The 22,844-nt window shown below is 51.9% G+C and overlaps 1 protein-coding gene and 1 non-coding gene across 2 annotated transcripts in view; both read right to left on the reverse strand.

The window, feature by feature from the left end:
• CASZ1 (castor zinc finger 1) overlaps positions 1-15,344 on the reverse strand; it is a 145,249-nt gene extending 129,905 nt beyond the window's left edge. The window contains exon 1 of the mRNA XM_069477326.1: positions 15,262-15,344. The gene's annotated coding sequence lies outside the window, so the exon portion shown is untranslated. The remainder of the gene's footprint in view (positions 1-15,261) is intronic.
• LOC138391124 (U7 small nuclear RNA) lies at positions 3,915-3,976 on the reverse strand. Its single transcript, XR_011234745.1, has one exon. It is a non-coding gene; the product is annotated as a U7 small nuclear RNA (small nuclear RNA).
• Positions 15,345-22,844: the final 7,500 nt, after the last annotated feature.

Consider the following 22,844-nt stretch of genomic DNA (forward strand, 5'->3'; position numbering starts at 1 on the left):
TGCCTGCCTTTCCAGTCACCCAGTTTGCCTTCTCCAGAGCAACGTCAGGAACCCCATTACCGAAAAGCTGGCCCCAAGCCCAAACCGGGACACTATTTTGCCGAGAATCAGTCACTCCCTGGTAGCCCCACCTTGGGAGATCCTATTTCATCCAGGGCTTCAACCCAAACCATATTCTCTTATGATTGTAATTATGTAAAATACGTATGGTATAAATATATACAGTCACCAAAGGAAAAAAACACTAGACGGAAACACACTAAATACTAAATAAGGTTGTATTATGATAGTTAAGTTGGGGTGAATTTTTTTCCTTTTAACTACTTTCAAAAACTGTTTAAATCACGGTTCCATTTCTCTGTGCGTGGGGAAAAGCATGCATTTCAGAGTCAGACCAACCTCCGCTGAAACCCTGGCTCTCTTGCTCGAGCTGGGTGAACTCTGTAAGTTACTGAACCTCTCGGAGCCTTGTCTGCTGCTGGATACGATAAGAATCGAACCCCTATCTGCCTTGGGTCCTTCAATCCCACAAAAAGTCACAGCACAACTTCTGACACACAGTTGGCACTTGGTAAATGTCTGTTTCCTTTCTCTTTTAATAACATGAAAATGTAAAATTACTCTGCTCACTTGCTGCCCCTCGAGGGCAAAAGCAAGACCCTCCTCCACAACCTCCACCCGCCCCAGCAAGTCCCCAGCACACAGACCTCGGGATGCTGGCCCCTGCTCCCCCGAGACTCACCTGGAGGGCGAGGAGGGGGCTCTGGGAGAGAGAACAAGCCCCTCCTCTGACCTCTCCACTAGAACAGGCCCAGGCCAGCCCCTCCAGGCAGCACACGGGCCTCGTGCAACGATTCAGAGGACAGGGCGATCCCTGGGTTTGCACCTTCTTGGCAGCTGCCCTCCAGGAACAGGTGCCAGGCTGCAAAGGCCACCTGCTCCTGGGGGAGGGCAAGGGCCACACACCTGTCTGTGAGGAGAGGCCAAGGAGAAGCAAGATGGCGGCCCGCGTCTGGGAGTCGGCCCCTCCCTGGGCCAGGCGCCTGGGCGTCCAAGAGCCCAGCCCTGGGCATCGCAAGCCTTTCCCCTGCTCCCTCCAGGGCTCTGTACTAGGCAGACGTGTTTGCCTTGCTGGTTTGGCAAGTATGCTTCAACAGACTTTTGGTGGCTACAGCCTCTGGGCTGGGGCTCCAGCCTGGCCTTGGGGGTCCTGGAGCCCAAACAGAGGGACAGGCTTGACCCTCTGTCTTTCTGCCTTCATGATGACAGATGGAGAGGACAGAGCAGAAACAGTAATAGTAGCAATGACAGCTACCCCCTGTTACCACGTGCCAGGCTTGTGCCAAGAGCCCAGCATTATTTCATTTAATCCTCACAGCAACCCCATGCCACAGGCGCTATTATCGGTCCTCCTTTACAAATGAAGAAACCGAGGCTCAGAAGAGTTATTGATATGTCCAAAGTCACAGTCCTAATAAATGAGGAACTGGGGATTTGAACCCATGGACCTAACCACTATTCTCCCAGCATAGCTCCTAAAGCAAGCAGACTCCCCCAGCCTCTTCCAGAAAGGAGCACACAACAGGCAGCCCCAGCCGCTGGGGGACACATATGCCCCCACAGAGCAGGCTGTAATTCTGCCCAAACGAGTGCTTCTCTGTTCCTCTTGACCCCCAGGAATAGGAGAGATGCTACACCTCCACCAGGAGAGGGTGGCCAGGCTAAAAAGATGCCATTTCACAAACCTGGGCTATGACAGGAGGGGCATTGCAAGGCGGCAGTATTTCCCTCCCTGGAGCTCTTGGGAATGTTTAAGCAGGGAGGTTTAGGGACATGGGACCCTTGCCGAGGGCCTGGTACCGGTAATTATCTGTTGACTGATTTACTGGTGTGGACACAGTGGAAAGGAGCATTATGGGGGGCAGAGGGGCAGGGCAGGTCCCCGGGCACACGTGAACCCTCAAAACTGCAAGTCTTCTTTGCACTCCAGGGATAATGCCAACCCAAAATGGTACACCCTTCCTTTTACAACTGAAATAGGTCTCTCATAAGAGGCTGGATGTGGGGAGGGCACCAGACAAGGCCCCCACGGCATGGGCCGCTCGCTCCCCAGTTGCCAGGGCAGAGTTCCTGGGACCTACCAGCAGGTCCCAGGAAAGCTGGTGGAGCCCAGCAGCCGGGGGGGGGGGGGGGGGTCACCCGGGACAGACAGTCTCCAATCGTGCTGAGCACAGCACATGGCTTCATTCAGGAACCCAGAGTAAAATGTACAGCTGGGTCTACAGTTGATTCAGCCCTTAACTCGTTCGGGATCGCTGGCAGCTCGGAGCCACCGAGGCGGCAAGGGGAGGAGGGTGGCCACCTGGGGGAGGGGGTGAGGCCACAGGGAAGGTGGGGGGCAGGCTGGGGTAGAAGCCCTGCTGATAATGTCGATACACACAAAAAGAAATCATAATTCTTTTCCAAATCCCTGTAAAACAAGCACTGGGAGTTTAGGGAGGGATGAGTGTGTATTAGGTGGTGGGTGGAGGGTGGTGGAGCTTGTTGTCTACCCACTGCCAAATTCTCATTTACTGTCAGCTCCAATCCATTCGGAACTCACTGACTCAATTGCCTTTTCACGGGGAAAGGAGCCTGCACAATGCAGGGGACTTTTCAGCCCCACATTAGCACACAGGGCACTGGGCAATGTCCGGGAATAAACACACACATCCCTCCCAGAGGCCACTGCCCCACCCCCACCCCCAAAACACCCAGCCAGCCCTGCCGGGCCGCATCTACTCACCCCTATTTTAAAACTTCGGGTTGTGTTTACTTTTTTTTTCAATGGCTTGGCGAGTACAGGAGAGTGTATATGTGTGTGTGTTTGTGCGCACATGAGCACACTTATGTGTGTGTTGGGAGGAACGGGGTTCTAATCACAAGTAGAAGGATGTGCAAGAGTTCATTCTGGGGCAGTTTCAAGCCTTCCTTTGCCCAAAGAAAGGAGGAATGGAAAGAAGAAATCCAAACTGGGTTCCCAGAAAAAAAGGATTTGGGGAGGTTCATTTAAACTAATTTCTGGAAAGGGTCAGTTATGGATAAATCAGTATTTGGTGGGGGAGTGTCCCTAAGAACTAGGCAGTCACAAAAGCCCTTCAATAATCACTATGAAAATAATATCAACAATTATAATAATTATGATAATGGCGGCCCCCATTTTTCAAGTGCTCGCGCTGTGCCCTTACCCTACAAAGTGCTGACCGCATCCCCTCGGTTAATGATCACAAGAACCCAATGAGGCAGGCATTGTGTGTGTCAGTCCAATTCCACAGGATCAGAGAGCTCAGACCCTTGCCCAAGGTCACAAAGATCCTAAGTGGGAGAAGGGTTTTAACCCCGTTCTGCCTAACTCCCGATCGGCCGTTTCGCCGCCCTGGGAGAAGGAGAGCTGAGGCAGGACAGGAAGAGAAGACAGCCCAGCTCCACGGAGGCCTTGGCTCCAGGTCGGGAGTCCCCAGGGACGTCTGGGGGCATCCCTGCTGCCCAGCCCCTCACTGTGGCTCCATCACAGTCCCTTGGGGGTGCATCCATTCAGCCCAAGCTCTGAGGGAAGCGCCCCTCTGAGGGAAGCTTCCAGCAGAACTCTGTGCAATGATGGAAATGTTCAACGTGCCACATGTGGCTCCAGAGTACTTGAAATATGGCGGGTTCACTGAAGAACCAAATCTTTCAGTTGCCACATGGGCTATCGGCTACCATATTGGACAGTACAGACCCCAAACTCTCTAGCTACCCCCTTTCCTCCCAGTGCAAGAGCTATTTTGGAAGTAAACTAAAATCTCGCCAGAAGACAGGAGCATGGCCTACCAGGAAGGCCCTCACCTCAGCCACCAAGCCCCTCCTCCACTCTGTCACGGCCTTTATTTGTGTTTTTGGGTCTTCTGGTGAGGACTGGAAAACCTGCTAGACAAATTCTAAAAGAGCTGTAACACCGTCACAGCCTTTCAAACATGACCAGTCAGCCTCCAGCTTCTCTGCCTACCTACCTTCCTCCTTCTCTTTCTTTCTTGGCTTTCTATCTTCGCTTCCTCCTTCCCTCCCATTCCTTCCTTCCTTCTTTCCCTCTCTGTTCCTTACTCTTCCCATCCTTCCTATGTTTCTCCTTCCTTCCTTGCTTCCTCCCTTTCCTTCCTTCCTTCCTTCCTTTCTTTCCTTTCTCCCTCCTTCTCTCCATGTCTCTCTCTCTTCCTTTCTTTCTTAGAAAAAAGCATCAGTTTAATTAGATAAATCCTCCGAGTACTCGGCCTGGAGTTCGTCATGGAAATTAACCTGCTCCCAGATCTCAGATAGTGAAACAGGAACCGGGGTGTTTTGGCATAGCACAGTGAAATGGGAGAGGCCGATGGGGTTTCATACACCTCATCTTCCATAAGTGCCCCTTGCCCCTCCAGCGCCCCCTGCCCCTCCGCTGTGTGCCCTTGCCTCCTTGGGTCACTGTCTCCACGGGACTCTGCCTCTTCTCCAGGCCCTGCCCTGCCCCCTCACCCAGGCCTGGTGGATGCCCCCAGGGCAGGTGGGAAACCTTGGAGTCAGGGGCTAAAAGGAAACTGGTCATCCCCAGCCCTCTGGCGAGGCTTAGCCCCCGCTGGTCTATTAATCCTCCCACCCTCATCCTGCAGCCCCTACTACGGGCAGTGAAATAGCGCTCAAAGTGGAACCTCAGCAACTGTCACCTATAATTACTGTCCTTTCATCCAATCCTCACAGTCCAGAAGGTAGGAATTCCAACTCCCATTTTGCAGATGTGGAAAAAAAGGATTAGAGGAATTAATTTTCCCAAGTGGGAGAAACACGGCTCACATGTGGCTCAGCCTGGCTCCAAACCCCATGTTCTCACCCCTCTGCCAGGCACACCACCTCCGTCATAGGGGAGCCCTCATGTGCAGGACTCTGGGACTCTTCCAGCACCCAGAATCAGGCTCCCATAGCCACAGTCCACTGGCACCACGGGCCAATTCCCAGGGTCTGCCCCCTGCCCCACTCCACCCCCGGCCTCCCACCTCCTTAGCCCACAGAGCTCCAGCAACGCCCAGTCTGACCAAAACAGGAAAGAGAGACCAGTGGTCCCTGCCTCACTTTGGGACTGACTCCAGGTGTCGGCACAGTCTTCCTCCTCATCCCCTCCAGACCCAATGCTAAAAATCCCAGGAGGATGCCAGGCAGCCCAGGCAGGTGAAGGTGACACACAAAATGTTGAATTTCTGACCAACACGACATCGCCCCACACTTAATGGGATCCCAGGCCCCAGACACAGGGAGGGCGAGCTCCCCATTCCCCTACCCACAGCAATCCCTGGTAAGCAGCAAGCACTTCCCATCCGCCCCCCATGGGCCTGTAACACACACCAGTACCAGGCTTGCTCTAAACATTTCACACGTCTTAGCTCAGCTGATTCTCACATCAACCCCACAATGTAGGCACTACTGTTCCCATTTTACAGATGGGAAAAACCAAGGCACAAGCTAGTTAAGTAACTGATGCAAGGTCAGACAACATTGATTCCCAGCTAATTGGCTCCAGAACACATAATCTACAATACATATAGCTCCTCAATGACCCTGTGGGCTCCAGAGGCACAAAACAGCAAAGCACACCCCACATCCTGAATGGGATCTCCCATTCTGCCTGCAAGGCAGCGCCCTCCAACTCAGCTCCAAGCTTCCAATGATAAGAGACCCAACACACAATGTGACACAAAAATGCAACCCCAGCACCACACGCTACATGCAGGCCCATGGCTTCCTAGAATGGAATTCACAGGGGTCCCCTTTGAGACTGATACCATATCATATAAAACCAGCTCATCTGACATTGGGGACACCCTGCACTTGACAACGCAACCATGATAAATTCTTCATTACATTTAATTACTTTCAAAGGACTTTCACAGCTATAAGCGCAGCCAGCTGTCAGGACACCCCTATGAGGGTGGCAGGGTCAGAGGATATTCGACAAGAGAGGAAACTGAGGCCCAGAGAAATAAAATGACTTGCCCAAAGCCACACACACAGGGACTTACTGCAGGGACAGAACTGCAACGGGGTCTCCCAATGCCTAGCCTATCAGACCACATCTCACAAGACCCTAAGAGCGGAGCTTGGAAAGGCGGGGGAGTGGACAGATAGACCTCAGTGGAGCTCTGGACCACTCGTGTCTCACCCTGTCCCCCATCCCCAGCCAGAGATGCTGGGGCTTGATTCATGGTCTCCCCAAGGATCAGATTTCCCTGAAATTCCCAAAGGAGCTGCTGGGACGAGTGGGCCCGGAAATGGCCCTCACATAGCGAGCTGCACAGCTGAGCTCCCCAGGGGCGAGGGGGGCGGGCAGAGCTGGAGACGCTGGCACAGCCCCCGTGGGTACTCTGCCAGCAATTAGTGCTGGGGAAGGGTGCCAGCCTGGCAGAGCTCATTCCCCCACCCCTTCTTCTCATTTACACACACGCGCGCTCACGCACACACACACACTCACACACACACTCACCCACCCAGAGACCAGCAGTAGACACAGCGAGGTTTCCTTTCGGTAAATCTCATCAGCAAGGCACACTCAGGGCACGCAATTTGGCCATTACTGCTCTTAAACAGCAGAAAAGCAGGATCCACTTGCCATGAACCCATCCCACTCTCCCTCTGGGCTTCCCACCAGCTCAGGCATCAGCCTGCACCCCTAACTCCCACATACCCCCTTTGCAAGCTCCCCCAAAGCTGCTTTCCAAAAGAAACACAGAGTTAAAAATAATTTTTTAAAACTAACTACTGTAAGTCAAACCTGAATTGTGCTATTCTCCATGCTGCAAGCCCTCTCCCCAGAGAAAACTATCCAAGGTTCGAGCATAACCTTGGCTAAGACCCTTCCTCAAACATCCCACGAATCCCAGAGAATGTCAGCTGGACAAGGAGGAGGCTGCCTTTGACCTGGCACGGGGCATGTACCTGAGCAGGTGGGGTTCTTCAGGCGGCAACCTGAGTGTTGGCCCTGATCTACCCATGGGGTCCCCCGTGTGCCAGTGTGACAGCACTCTCCTCTCCTAGTACAGAGGCAGACAGGTGGGAATGGGGGTGAGGACCAATCTGGCCTCCTCTCTCCCACCCCATCTCAGAGAACTGGAAAGAAGCCCACCAGAGCAAGGGACCCTAGGGGGTCTTAGGCTGGGTTTATAAGATCCGTGAAACCCCTCAAACTATAAGCAATATTTATGCTTATGATAAGATTTTTTTTATTAAGTGGATTCTCAAAGGGGGCACATGAACTCAAAAGAAGGGGCAAAGCACAGCCCAGAGACCCTCCACCATGGGCTCAGCAGTGCCTCATGCCCAGGGGGCCAAGGATGGGCAGAGAATACGGTCTGGACTCCCACAGTCCCTGTTGCAAATGTCCATGATTGGCTGCCTTCCCCCTCGGGAGCTGCCTCCAGCCTCATGCCCACTTTGCCTGGACTCTGGTCACTGGGAGGGCTGGCTCCTGGGCCGGTGCCCTCCTGCCTGTCCGCCAGGGCTGCCTGCCCAGCCGGCAGAGAATCACACAGCAGAGCCCACCAGCGGGGAGGAGTGGGGAAGCCAGCAGCCGCTCGCCTTGGAAAACCTCGTGGATCCTCTAAGCCACCTAGTGTCCAGAGCTGAGCTCTGGCCGCCGCTCTGTCCCTGCCGCTTCCTAGAGCAGCCACTTCGAGGGAGCCCAAGGGGACAGCAAGGGGAAGCCTGGAGTAGGACAAGCCCCCTGCACCCCGACCTGGGCCTTCTCTAGAAACCTGAAGCCAGGGGACAGGAGCCAGGTTGGCTGGGGACACAGTGCCCAAGAGAAATCAAAGACCCTATGGGTTCTGTCCACACCCCCCACCCTAGGCAGGGCTGTTCCCATCACACTTGCTCCTTGCCCCTAGCAAGTCACCCTATCCTAGAGATCCCCTGTGTCAACTCAGACAACCCACCCTGCCTGGAATGTCTAGGGGTCCCCCCACCCAGCCTCCAGGCCTCCTGCTGAACCTCCCAAACCCTGGGCCTGCCACTCCCCTAGGGCCTCTGGGTCCCCCACCTCCCACCCCCTCCTCTGCTCTCTCTTTTCTCTGTGTCCTCAAGACTCCTCTCACCTTGAGAAGTGTTAGGATTACCCAGCATTTACACTCAATGCTCTTCTTTATTCCTTAAGACTTATTAAGAATGATAATGAGTTCCGAAGGAGCTACACATCCCTGTCTCTCTCTCTTCTCTATCCTTCTCTCTCTCTCTCTCTCTCTCTCTCCCCCTACCCCCTCCTTTGCTCTCTTTCTCTACGTGTCTTTTCTACCAAAGACACACAGGACAAATCCAGACCAAAAGGGAAAAAAATTCCAACAATATGGAACAAGGGCACTTGAGGATTTATATTCAATAAGCCCGTCCGCCTCCTTCCCTATCCCTAGTTGTCTTCAATTATTCCGATAAAAAAAAAAAACAAAAAAAAAACAAAAAAAAACCTCCCCCTTCCCTTCTCACAGTCCAGGCCACCCCTCACTCTGCCGGACTTTGAACAGGGGGAACAGAAGAAGGGCCCAGCTTGCCTGCAAAACCTTGTTAACGTGCAGCTCTTAAACGGTTGATTAATTTTTGCAGAATTTACGACAGGCTTTAGCTTTTTTTCCCCAAGCTGTGGCCTGAGAACCACAGCAACTTAACTTGGTGAACTTGAGGGGGGCCAGAGATGGGGGTGCCCCTCTCCCCCAGTGACCTCCTGCTGCTGGAACCACAGCCATCCCTAGGACAGAGGGAAGACACACAGATGCCACCGCCCAGGCAGGAGACGGACCCACTCCCGGAACGGCGTGGCACCCACAGAAGAGAGATCACCAAGCAGCCAGAACCACCGCTGACTTTTGCCTCTTTGGGACTTTTTCATCTCAAAATGGGGAAGCCAGCAGAAAGCGGGCAGAAAGGAAACAAACCCTGGAGCTGGCAAAGATGCTCGACCTTGCGCCCACCAAACCACACTGCGCATCCCGGACGGAGGGATCGGCCTTATCGGTCTACCGGGCTGCCCTTCAGAGAAAGGGAAGAACAGATCCTAATGAAATTACGGTTTTTAAAATGTCTATAAATTAAATCTCTCTCTCTCTGTCTCTCTCTCTGTGAATCTCCCCCTGAGCTCCCTCTCCTCTACAAGGCTTGTTTGCCTCCCTCCGGTTCCCTCTGCTCATGTCTGTTTTTCTGATATAGACATCAAGAGGTTACGGGCTCAATTACAACTCCGCTGGAGTCTCAGCATCAGACTCGCTCGGCCTTCTCTTCTCCTCTTCAGAAATCAGATACCAAATAAATCTCTCTTCTTTATATTTTTATTTTCAATGCCAAAAGCCTAAAGATGCATTCCGTTGACTCACGGCCTTTCTGAACTTAGTTCAGATGGGGGAAAATATTCCTTGTAATTGTGACTGAGTACAACATAAATGCTTTTCTCTTTATCTTGTTCCCCTTTTTTAAGGACACACACAAAACCTTGGCTAAACATGCAATTTTAAAAAGGGGTGGGAGGATAGTATAAATATGCTTAATATATGTCTATGGGGGGCAAGGATGCCGCTGGAGAATATTAGTAGGACATCTAGCACATTTCTAAAGTTAAGAGGTGACATCATACGGCTTCTTATTAGCAAAGGTCCATTAGGAAAGGGCAGATCATAAAAGGTGATTTTTTTTTAAAAAGGAAAAAAATTGCCTCTACCCTCTCCAATGCTATCATGAGATATAGAAGAGAGATGAGCCGACTACACAATTTTGTATCCTAAAAGGCTCCTCTCCCACCGAACAAAAAAGTTAAAAAAATCCAGGTTGCAGTCAATCATCAGAGCTGTTGATTCCTGAGAAGTAGATGTCAGCTTCAAGTTGTAGGTCTAAGGGGAAAAACAAAACAAAAGCAAAAACCCCACTTTAATTCTGGAAATATTAACCAGAGGGGATTCCAAAAGCTACTTTTCTTGGAAAAAGCACTTGAGACAAAGGCCAGAGAAAGCAGAAGCTAAAGGTGAATCAAAAAGAAAAACTTTGTCTTTCCAATTAACTGGACTGGGAAAAAGAGGGAGGTGGGGGAACATGTTACTACCAACTCATTAATTCTTTCCTGTAAACAATTTAATTAAATTCTGCTAAATACAGGAGAAATACTCATTTTGGAGTGCTTTCCCCAACCTCAAAAGCAAATTCCTCCAGGTTCCTCCCCCCCATACAAACACCTCCCTCCACTCCAAGCTGCACGACCTTCCAGTGGGTTTCCTACCCAGGCGTGGACTGCACTCAGGCTGTGAGAATGACAGCCTCATATGTCTGAAAGCTGACACTTCAGCTTTGAAAAGAAATGGGGGAAAATAAGCTGTTGACTTCTTGGTTAAAGTATTTTCTTGTTCTACTCATGTTCTTATGTCACTGGGCTAAAAAAAGAGAGAGAGAAAGAGAGAGAGAGGAAGGGAGGGGGAGAGAGAGAGAGAGAAAGAGAGAGAGAGAAAGAGAGAGAGAGAAGAGAGATATGACTTTCCTTGAATGATCTGTTTAACCTAAGCCAGAGGAAAAAAAAGAAAGTCATTAATTACTTATGTGAGCTATTGCTTCAGAAAGACAATAAACCTGCCCGGTCGCCATGGATATGACATATTTGCTCTGAAAACAACACAATAATTAGCAAAGGGGAAAGATACAAGGAGAATATGCAAACTCCTGAGTTTAAAGCCACAGTGCTCTTTTCTACTTGTAAGCCTCTGTTCTGTTTGCAATCCAAATCAAACAAATTTTTAAAATACAGCAAAGAAGGAAATAATAGGAACGTTTCCTCTCTCCTCTGAGCTGAGAAGCAACAACCACTCTACCCCCTTTCCAATATAAAATAATATAAAAGAGAACCAGGATGGCAGAAGAGAAAAAAAAAAAAAGTCAAGTATTGCCTCTGTTTTATTTCCTATAGCAGGGGTGGAGTCTGGGTTTTTTAAAGTGTGCTCTTATTTAGCATTGGACCTTCTGGCCAGATATAAATTTATTTATGAGAGCCAAATGCCCTGTGTATGGTTCAACCCTCCCCAAAGTAAATGGAAATGTGAAGGGTTGGGGGGGGCGGTCCGGGAGAGAAAGCAAAGCAGTATACTCAGAAAGCACCATCTCTATGCAGGGACATCCACTCCCCCTACATCCAAGAAAATGGAACCCCTACCTTACTTTAATATTAAAAATGCATTAAATGGTTTTACCTACAACTTAGTCCCGAAGGATCATTAGGAAATGCAATTGCTTTATATCATATCTGTCAGCGTGATAAATATCTGAGTCAGAGTAGGTTCACAATTTTTCAGTGTCACAAAACAAGATAATTTTTTTCTGCCTTACTTTCTTAATTCACTGCACACCCCCCTTTGCAGTCACAAGTCTACAGAAAAATACCTGAACAGAGGAGACGAGAAGGAGAAAAAGTTCATATACTCTCATACACCAGCCAGGTTACTGATATTCTCCAAAAAATACAGGAAAAATAGGACTTTAAAATATTTGGGTGACAATTTTCCAAAAAAAAAAAAAAAAAAAACAACCATAAAGCACTCCATTAAGTTTGAGTAAAAACTCCTTTTCCCCTCTTCCCAGAGGCTAATTTTCCAAAAACAGATGGTCAGGATCTAAAAGAGAAGCAAATATACCTCAACCCCCACAGGCAGAAAAATCTAACTTTGAACTTCTTTTTAAATTAAAAATGGGGGGGAGGCAAGATAAACTATTAATAAGTATGAAAAAATTAGCTAAGCTACAAGTTTTGTTTTTCTTATTCAAAAAAATTCTTTAAATAAAAGGGGAGCAGATATAAAGGAGAGTTTCATATTTAACTGACTTTCCTATTTTTTTAAACAATAGTTTGGTTTTTTTTTTTAGATTGGAGTCTTTGATCTTGAAAGAATTTTTGCTCTTATATGATGGGGGGGAAGGGGGTGGTGGTGAAATGATCTGTTTAAAATGATGATGCAACTTAGGGATCAAAGCCTTCGCTTTCTTCTAGCCATAATAAGTGTACTTGACACAAAGCGTGAGACTCCCGGGCTCCTCGCCTTCGTAAGAAGGAAATAAAATGCGCGGAGACTCAGAGCAAGACACGAAGTCTCGGCAAGGTGCAAAGTCTAAAAAACAAACAAACAAAAAAAGGCAAGGGGAAAAAGGAGGGAGGCACTGCCCCTTTAAACGTTTTAGTGCATATGGAGTTTGATTTCTGAAAGAGATCAGTTTAACATCTCCATAGAAACCAGCAACAGATTATCATCAACAGAATAAATAACTAGTCTAATAAATTAAACAGGAGGCATAAGATCGCTGGAAACCTGATTACTGAAGTTCTACAATATTCCCCATAAACTCTCCTTAACCGCCTCTAAGGTGGCTAACAAGATTGGGGGAGTGGGGGTGACGACAATCTCTCCAGTTCGCCGGATTCCGGAGAGAGAGACCTTGGCCGCCGCGGGGAAGAGAGAAGTTCCCCGCCCTGCCCTGGAGAGGGTCTGGGAGCTCCAGTAAGGGGCACACCATAAAAGCCAAAGTTTGGGAAGTAGCAAAGCGGCTGGGGGTCGGGCGAGGTGGCGCGGATGGCCTGAGATGGCGCGGGTCGCGACGCCCGCCCGGGGACGCACCGCCTGGCCGCCACCAGGACGAAAACCTGGCGCTTTGCGCTTGGGCTCCAACGGCCCAGCGCCCCCTCCGGGCACGTGGAGCGCAGCCCGGGCGCAGCCCCCGGGGACCAACTACCCCCCTCCCCACGCCCGGCGCAGCTGCTCCTGCTCAGCCGGGACAGCTCCCTTTAGGACGGCGACGTGTGTGTGTGCGTGTGTGTGTGTGTGTGTGTGTATGTGTGTGTGTGCGCGCGCGCGCGTGCCGCGGGGTGGGCGGGGGGGGGGCGAACCAATATTACCCGGCGATCTGTTTTCCAGTCCCCTCGCGCGCTCTCACTGCGCGCCTGTACCAGCTTAGAAATGTCCTCAATTTACTAACTTTGCCCAGCGGCTACCCTGGTCCTTTCCCCCTGGCCGTCCCCCACCCCTGTGAGTGTACCGGCTGTTGTCGGGACAAACACACACATTGAGGGCCGCGCCCCCAGACTCCACTTGGGCAGCGACGCACCCCCGTCTCCATGGCCCAATGATCCTGCTGGGTTTGGGGGAGCGCCGTACTCAGAGGAGTGTTACTGCTGCTTTCCGGGTGGGCACGCACCCGCACCCGTACCCTCCCCAGCGTGACTGGAAGGAGGTCCTCGCCGCACCCAGGGTCGGCTTCTCAAACTGTGACTGGGTCTGGAGGAACTTGTTTGGAGAAAGAAGTGGCCCCCCCTGTCTCCCTTAGCGCTCCAGTCCTCTCCCAACTCCGGACCCGGGTCGCGGATGACTTGGGAGAAGAATCTGCGCCCACCCCCTAGAGAAAAATCTATTATTATTATCTTAATCTACGCCCCCAAAATGTCCCTCCCGCCGTGATTGACGGCGCATACACCTGTTCCCCTCGCCGAGGAGCTTCCAACGCTGGGGACAGACATTCGCCCAAAAGCTCCGCAGCGGCCCAGCAACCACCCGCCCGCCCTCGCCAGGCCAGCCCCCACCTGCGGCCCCAGAGCGCCCCTGCCCAGACCTCGCCTGCCCAGCGGGCGCCCCCTGCCCTCCGAGGCCCGGCTCCCCGGCCCGCCCGCTCCCGGCCGCGCTGGCTTCGGAAAGAGAGAGAAAGAACAGAAAGCAAAACTTCCTGGCGGCCGACGGCCATCAGCTGCACATTCTGCAAATGCCACCGAGTAAAAATAAACCGGCCGCCGCTCCGCCCGGCCCGCTCACCCGGGCGCACGACTCGGCCCCCTGCCCCAAGAGCTGACTGTCGGTTGGGCCCGACCCCCTATTCCCGTGCGCCCCCTGGAGCCCCGCTCCCCGACACTCGTCCGGCAGCCACCACGCGCTCCTTTGCCAAGAAGCCCGATCCCAAGTGACTGGGTGGCCCGGCCATCTCCCCTTTGGTGTTCTGCGCCCCCACAAGCTACTTTTCACTCTGTCCATCAGGTGCCTATTTCAGCCCTGCGCCCTTGACTTCAGGGCTCCTCCCCCTCCCCAATTGTTGAGCTCAGAGGTCACCCTCAGCCCACCCTGCGGGAACAGACTCCTCCTGACCCTCTCCCATGCTGCAGAGCCCCCCGGGAGCGCACTGCTCCATCAGCCCGCCGGCCCGCCAGCCCAGCGTCCCACGTCCCCGGGCGCAACTTCTCTCCCAGCGCACACAAAAGCGGCAGCAACTCCCACGAACTTTTCCCCTGACCCAGGCAGGCTCCGGCCCACAGCAGAGCGGCTCTGAGCTGGTGCCCCGGCTGTGCCCAGTGTTGCCAACCTTGCCAGCCCTTCGCCCGCGGAGGCTGGGGGTGGGGTGGGGAAGGGAGTGAGGAGCGCCACTTGCCGCGCCTGGAGCAGCGCACTTAAGATAAACTTCCCAGGCACAGACGAAAAAGGGGGCGCCGCTCCCCAATCCAAGAAATCTCTTGCCTTCATTTTCCCAGCTGGGGGCACCCCTTGGTACCCCGCGCCTAAGCGAACACTGACTACCTCTGTTGGCAGCACCCACACCCAGTTATCGGGGCACAAGAGCCTGATGAAGGGGTTCCCCACCCACCCCTTCCCCTGGGCAAAGTCTTGCAAAGTCACCCCAGGCGCCCCTCACCCCTGCCTCCTCTGCCCTAGAGAGCGCACGACTCCCCTAAAGCTTGCGGGGGGGGGGGGGGAGTGTAAGGGGAAGGAGTGATTACCCGGTATTGGCGAACACCTGCCCCCCTGGGAGCCCACAGCGCGGGGGGCGCCCCCACCCTATTTGCGAAGTCCTGCACTAGCGCCTGGCACCTCCCCCTCTGCTCCCCTACCCCGCCGCCCCCTCAGTTGGAGTAAGTGACCCCCAGGAGTAACAGCCCTCCCCTCCCCCGGAGCCACGCGCCGGGCATTTCCCTGGCCACGGCGGGCAACGCGCCGCCCCGCGCCCCGGTGCCAGCCCTCCGTGCCCCCTGCCTCCCGCACGGCCGGAGTTGGGTGGCAGCCGCGGCTCGCAGGCTGGCTGGCTGGCTGGCTCTCGCTCGCCCGCTCCCTGCTGCAAGCGGCAGCCCCGGGGGTGGGGGGCTGCACCGGGACAGACGGCGAGCGGGGGAGGCGCCCCGGGAAGCCCGCGGAACTGGGGGGCGTGGGAGGGCCGCGGCTGAGGGAGCGCCGAGTCTCTTACCTGCACTTGGGGCGGCTTTGGGTGACTTTCCAAGTCCGGGGGAAAAATGTGTGTGTGTTTGGGATGGAGCGCCGCGGGCGCGCATGCGCTGCCCAAAGTTGCCGGATCCCGGATTTTTCGCTCCCAGTCTCCGCTCTCGCCCGCTGTGATTATGGAATTCTCCGCGGCCGAGCGGGCGAGTGGGTGGCATGCAAAACCCGGGCCGGATCGCGGGGCCGGGCTCCGCTCCACCCTCACACCCCCAGACCTTCCCCTCCCGGCTTCTTCCCACCCACCGCCCCGGCTGAGCTCGGCGTGCGCGCGCGGCGAGTCGCGGCCTGTGGAGCAGGATCAGAGCGCACGGCTCCCTTTTGCGGCTCCAGCGGGTTTCTACACCCCCTGGGTTGAGTGGAGGCTGGAGAAGAAGAGAGAAGCGATGGGGGTGGGTGTTACCTTCCACCCGTTCTGAACTCGCAGAGACCCCAAGTTTGGTTCCCGGTTCCCACTTCCCACTGAAGAACTGGCTCTTTTTTGCAAGTTAGACTGTTAGAATTGTGGGACCCGAAAGAACGTAATGTTCTCAGCGCTTTGCACGGGAATTTTTCATTCAGTCAATTGTGCAAAAAATAAACCTGAAATGAGCAAGATAGGCCGCTCAGAAGGAACCTCACATGGGGCGGGGCGGGGGAAGATAATAAACACTAAAACAAATGGATAATGTTATTCCAGAGAGTGAAAGGGTCCATGAAGAAAATAAACCAAGGCAGCAAGATAAAGAATATCTCAGAAGAGCTAATCTCCCTGCCCCCAGGCGGTAGCGGAGAGCCTCTTAGACGGGACTAACTCCCCTTTTATCCCATGCCCACCCTTCCCACCTCCCCGTTGGTTAGAGTGGCCACACCAGGCTGAGCCTAGCGGTCGGCACCATCCCGGGGCACTGTAGCCCTGGTCCTGCCTTTCTCAGACAGGCCACCGCCATCCCAGGGCGTCTGAGCTAGTCACACTACCTGGGACAGGTTGGAAATAAGGTGAGACCTGAAAGAAACTGGGAAAACACCCATATGATGAGATAAGTGAGGAATTGACCACAACAGTAAGCTAAATAGATAAATGATTACTTGAATAAATTAATAAAAATTAAAAGTGTGACCCACAACTTTGAGACAGCATGCTCAACAGAATGTGTCAAACAGAAGAAATGCCACAGGCTGGTAAACATTGTTGATAACTGGTAGACTTTGGGGCCTAATCTACAAAGTATCAGCGAAGCCTCTGACAACTAGAAGTGACCCAAAGCCCTGCGTGATGATTGCCGAAGACAAGCATCTTCTGGGATACATTTCATGTTCTGCCTTAAACTGGAAGTTAGTCGGTCCAGGAGCAAATGGACGGAGACTGGCCCGAGGAGGCCAGGATTTGCTCTGTCCTCTAATAAAGTCTCCAAAATTTGAGAGAGGAAGCTCAACCATGCCACACTCCTCAGATACCGAGTGACACCTACTTGCTTTAGACTGACTGGGGAAAGGAAACAGCCCAAAACAGCAGCTCCTTACTACCCGCAATGGGCCCGGGGATCAGTTCAGGATCTGTCCACACAGGAAAGATTTGGGGGTTAGACACGCCTCTCAGGTTCATTTTGTTTTCTCTGCTTCTTATCCCAATAATTAACAGGAAGGAGCAACACATCAATAATTAACAGCCCCCGCAGACCACTGGCTCATTACTCTCCATTGCCACCACCACCATCAAAGGCATCCTCAGTCCCAGGGGGTGTGCCCAGGTGGGTGCCCACCCACCGTCTCTAAGACCCTTGTGCCCAGTGACTCAGCAGAACACGCAGGCCCAGCGATCTCAGGCCCAATTCTGCCATCCTGCAGAAAGAAACACTGAGGCACGGTGAGAAGTGGCAAAGTAGCCCTTCTGATGTTTGGCTCGGGCTCCGTCTGCTCCTGAGGCGGTGTAAAGGAGTGGTTCCCAGCTTAGGCTTTGGGGTCAGATCCCTACCACTCACCAGCAGGGTGACCTTGAGTAAGGCATTTGACCTCTCTGTGCCTCAGTTGCCTCAACAGTAAAATGGGGATGATAATAATAGTATCTACCGCCTGGGATTGTTGAGAGGCTAAAATGAGTTAATGCAGGAAGAGGGCCTGGGCCAAGATATTGATCGATAAATGCCAGTAATTGTCATTGCTCCTTGGGACAGTCGCTGCTCCCTCTACTTCTCATTTCTTCCTGTCCTCTCTCCATTCCTTCTCCTCTGTCCTTTTGTTTTTCCCCTCCAACAATAATCCTTCACTCATTCATCCGTTTGGTAGGTATTTGCTGAGACCCAGAGAAAAGCAGATCTCTGCCAGCTGTGGGAGACAGAGATGAACTAGACAAAGCCCTTGCCCTCGAGGGGCTGGCTGGGGGGTTTGCTAGTCTCTCTGTGTCACTCTCATGCTCGCCTCCCTCCCCTACCATAATGCCCTCCCACACCTCCAACAGCCACATCTCGCCCCCCAAAATTTATTAAAACATTTATTCTTCCCTCTGTTTTTTTCTCAGATATTTTGCAATTCTCCCAGCCCCCCAAGGAGTCTTTCCACCTCTTCTAAAGGAACCTCATCTGGGGTTGGGGGAGACTAGAAACTGTGGCAAGGCTGGGAGGAGAGAAGAGGACATTGGCAGGAGGTGAAAGGGGAAGGTGTGTTTGTTTCCCAGTCACCACCCCCAACTCAAAAGAAAGAAAAATTAAAGCAAAGGATTAGGAGAAAGTGCCACACCCAAACAGCAGCCTTTGGGCTCAGTTAAACATCCATGCTTGTTCCTCTATTGCTCGTTTTCTCTCCCCCACTCCACTCCGCAGGGGCTGAAATCATGCTCTTTCTCCTCCTTTTCTTCCATTTAGCATTTCCTGAGCTTTCCCTAAAATAAAATCCAAACTTTTTCCCATTGTCAGCAAGGCCCGCCAAGATCTGGCCATTACCTGTCCTCGGACCCCTTTCCATCTGCCCTCTCCCTTGGTCACACTGGCTTCTTGCTGTCCTGGAAAACACCAAGCTTGTCCCCACCTCAGGGCCTTTGCACTTGCTGTTCACTCTGCCTGGAATGGCCTTTTCTCGGACTGCTTCCTTCACATTGAACCGTATTGTGCAGGTCTCTGTTCATATCTTATCTCAGGGGGGCTTTCTCACTGAAGTAGCTCCCAAACGTTATCACTCTATCCTATTTGAGTATCCAAACTGATTTTTCTTTTTCATTCGTTCCCATATTTCCTCTCCAGCTGTCCCTACTAGAATGGGAGCTTCTTGGAGACAGGGACTTTGTTCTGTGTCCCCTTGTATCCTCAGCACCTCGAACAGTGCCTAGCACCAAGCAGGTCCTCACTCTGTGAATCAGGCACTGAATCAAGGTAAGTCAATGTGGTCCCTGCCCTCGAAACATCTGTGCTGTAGGAGAATGACTAGGAAGGTCCTAGGACAAAGGTTGGGGGAGGGAGGAGGAGCTGGTACAACCCAGGAGTTGCCAGGAGTTGCCAGCTTGACGTGGTGGCCTTGCCAAGTTTTCTGCTCCCTGACATTTGGCTGGGGGTCTGCAGTGGGGACACATGGATGGCTCTGGTGAATTGTGCCCAGCAGAGGAGGCTGTGCCTGTGGGAGGGGAGGTGGATCAGCTAAGGGTCCCATCCAGCCCCCTGCCTCTAGGCAGCCTGCACATGATCAAAAGCCTCTCCCATTTCTAAGTCTCCAGGGAACACACACACACACACGCACACACACACACACACACGCACACACACACACACACACCCCTTCCCCACTCTGAGGGCAGAGCCTGTGCCTTGGTCTCAGAAACTCAGGAGCCAAGCACCGAGCCTGGCACCCAGAATGCTCTCCATTACTGATTGTGGAACAAATACGTTCAAGTCTGTCTCAGTTTCTTTAATTGGGAAAGCTTTGAAAGTAATCACAGCTCAGCTTGCTGGTCACAATTTTTTGGTTTCTGGTCATTTTCAGTGATAAAAAGCAAAACCAGATTGTACATCAATAGCTGATATTGAGTGGTTATTATGTGCCAGGCACCGTGCTAAGCTCTCAATTAGCTCGTCAGACCCTCAGAACAGCCATATGAGGTGGTTACAATTATGAATGTACCCACTGTACAGGTGAGGAAACCGAGACATGGAGAATAACTTTCCCAAGACTTAGTCAGGCTGTCTGACTCCCCCAGGACAAGCTGCTTGGGCAGGGAGGTAACAGAAGTCTCTCTCCTAAACTTACCCCAGTGCAACAAGCATTTTTGCCTTTGCTGTATGTTCATAAAGAGATGAAACCTAAATGTGAGTTGCACTGGGAGAGGGGGAGAGGGAAGCAGAAAAATCTGTCCTTTAACTGTCAATCTTATTTCAACCTAGTAAAAGACAAAAGGAACCAAACAGACTACAGTACAAAGCACGTCTGATCTTGTACACAGTAAGTACTCAATAAATGTTGACAAATGCACACTATTTTTAAATTTAAAAATGATGGATGATGTGCTCGTTTCCGTCATGTTGCGGTTCTCCTGGGGTAGGGTGTGGGTTTTCCGGGCTCCCTGTGCCTCGCCCAGTGCTGCCTCACAGTAGGTGCTCACGAGATGCTTAGTGACTGAATAATTCAGCTAGATCTCCAGATAAGTGATTGTGGTGATTACTGGGCAAGTTGTAATTAAAAATAAAAAAAGCTGAGGTCATTCATTTTATTTATGAATGTCTCCCTTGGGAGTCGTGGGGTGGGAGAATGAGAAAGGGGCTTTTTCCCCAAACTCTGAGCTTTGTTCCCAAAGCCCATCCAGGTTGGTAAACTTTACAACTTCTTCCACCCCCAAATTCTCTCATTCTTTTTACAAAGTACATAATTATTTGTTTCTGACTACACACATAATATATGTTTATATAGGAAATTCAGAAAATACCGATAAACTGGAAGAAGAAAATTTAAATCATCTGTAATCCCACCCCGGTGGGTAAACGCTATGAATGCTTTGGTGTATTTTCTTCCAGTCTAGTTTTTTTGTTTGTTTGTTGTTTTTTTTTTTTTGCTGTTGTTGTTGTATAAAATCAGGATCACACTGAACATACCGGACTGTGGTGTGTTTTTAGCCTACCGTGAATGTGTAGCATGAACATTTCCTCACGTCGTTAAACATCCTTCTACAGCATGATTTTTAATGGCTGAATTGTAGAGTTTGGTCACAATTTCCTTAAGCAATACTTCACTATTGGAAATTTTGGACATCGAACTAGTTTCTAATTCTTTTCATTATTATAAATAACTCTAATGAATATCCTTATCCATAAATGATAGTGCACATTCCTTAAAGCGGAATTGTTGAGTCAAAGAGCGTGCATTCGTTTTAAAGCCTTTTCTACCCATTGCCAACGTGCCCCCTCCCGGGAAGGCTGTGTGCCTCTGCCCTGCCACCGGCAGCGGCAGCGTGTGAGTGAGCCCATCTCCCTGCACGCTCTCCAACCTTTGGTGTTCTCTGTCCTTTTTTTTTTTTAACCCCTGCTAATTTAATGGGTGAAAGCATCTGTGATTCTAGTAATGAATCCTTATTAGAACCGCGCTGGCCACAAGCAGGGGCTGTTTCAAGGTTTGAGCGGCCTTGTTCAGACCTACCACCTCGAGCAGAGGTGGGGGGAAAGGCAGCCCCCAGGAGCTGTGGCCCAGATTATAGCACCCGGACAGGTTCTCGGGAGGCCTCCAGAACTGCTCCTTGAGCCTGGCTCCTTGGGACATTTGCTCAGCTGGTGGGGGGCAAGGGAGTCAGGGTGGCGTCTGTCTCAGTCCTGCCTTTACAGAGTTGGGCTGCCCTCTTCCTCCTTCCTCTCTGCCCACACCTTCCGGAAACCTCCCTGGACAGAAAAGCCTCAGGGATTTCTGCATCATAAATACTACCTGTTTTCCAAGCTCAAGATCTACACTCTCTACCTGCTTTCGTTTTCCCTGTCTGAGCCCTCAGCTTAGCTCCAAGCAAGAGACAGGCTGTTTTGCTCTCCTCTCCTTTTCTAGTTGTTCTAATTAATTTACTTTTTTGGTATTTATGTTTACTCCTGCCTGGTAACAAGAAGAATTGCAGGTGACTAACATTTTCCTTTTAGGAAACATACCCTAGTCCCAGGGTCTCTGATCTCTATGGCCACTTGCAGCTTTAACATCCTCTGAACCGTCCACTTTAAAAAAAATAATAATAACTTTACATTTCTGCGGGAAAAGGGGGGTAATTCATTTTCACTGCAAACAATTCAGTGAAAATTCAGAAATACAAATATAATGCAGAATTTGACAGCCAGATACTTGGGTATGAATTGGACTTAAAAATTAAAAGAATGAATTTAAATGAAACCCTCCAGATATATATTTTTTGAGCCCACCTCAGCAGCCTGCCTGGAAGGTTTGAGGAGGTGAGTGGCTAGGAGTGGTTTTTAAGCCAAATGTGAAGCGCGTGTCTGATTTTATCTGTATAGGCGAGTGTGTGTGTGTGTGTGTGTGCACGCGCACTTGTGGGTGTGGGGACTGTGTGATCCCTAAAGAAGGGTCTTGGTCCATGTAGGTATGGTCGTGCTCTGCACACTGGCAGACTATGCTCCTGCTGTCGGCAGACACCCAAATACACAGCAGTATAGCCAGGTGAGGGGCAGGGCTGATGCTGACATCACCTCTTACCCAAAGATCCCTGGGCCAACACCTTAACCCCTCCCACGCCTGCCAGGGCGGGGCAGGCCTGGCCCCAGGGCCCTGTTGAACAGGTAAACCAAACCAAGCGATGGAAAAGTCGAAAAGTCGAAGGGACCAGCCTCCCCACTCTCTCCTTGTCCTAGAAAGCCCCACTCCATGGCCTTGTGGCTCCTGCCACGGGGGCCCACGTCTCTCCCTTCCTCCTTCCTCCCCACCTCTTCCCGATCTGAAATCAGTGCAGACTTCTGAGAGCAGGAGCCCGAAGGACTAGTCATGGCTGTGCGGCTGCATCCTGGGATGTGATCCCACCTGCGGCTGGCATGGAAAGGGAGCCTGCCCTGGGACTCCGGAAGGGGCCATGCTTCCTCCCGACGGGCACCTGGGCAGGTGCCGGCTGCCACCCCTGGCATGGTGTCTCACGGAGGGCGGGGCTGGCCTGGGCTGGCCAGGGAGGCAGGAAAGAGCTGTTTTGCTGATGAGGTGCCCTCGTGTCACACTGGCAGGAGTGCCAGGTAGCTGAATGTGGGCGGAGGAGGGCGGCCCCACTGTGCCAAGCTGGCCCGGATGTGAGCGACGGCCCTGCCCACCTCTCCCCACGCATCTGCACGCCCTCTGCTCCAACCATGCACAGCTGCTTAGAGCTCCAAGCTCCCTTGCTCAGTCTGCGCTCCAGGCCTTTGTCCAGGCTGCTCCTTCTGCTCCGAAGGCCTTTCCTCCTTCCACTCACCTATTAAGACCCAAACACCTATCACCTCTTCTGGGGAAACTTCCCTGCTGTCCCCCTGCCCAAAACAGGGTTGGTTGCCCCATCTGTGTTCTCGCAGACCCCTTGTTTTCTCTGTCACAGCCTTTATTATAATGGTCCTCTCCCTGCACCCCCCATAAGGCTGTGCGGGTGCAATT

The sequence above is a fragment of the Eulemur rufifrons genome, chromosome 8 (genome assembly GCF_041146395.1).
Source record: "Eulemur rufifrons isolate Redbay chromosome 8, OSU_ERuf_1, whole genome shotgun sequence".
Taxonomy (NCBI): domain Eukaryota; kingdom Metazoa; phylum Chordata; class Mammalia; order Primates; family Lemuridae; genus Eulemur; species Eulemur rufifrons.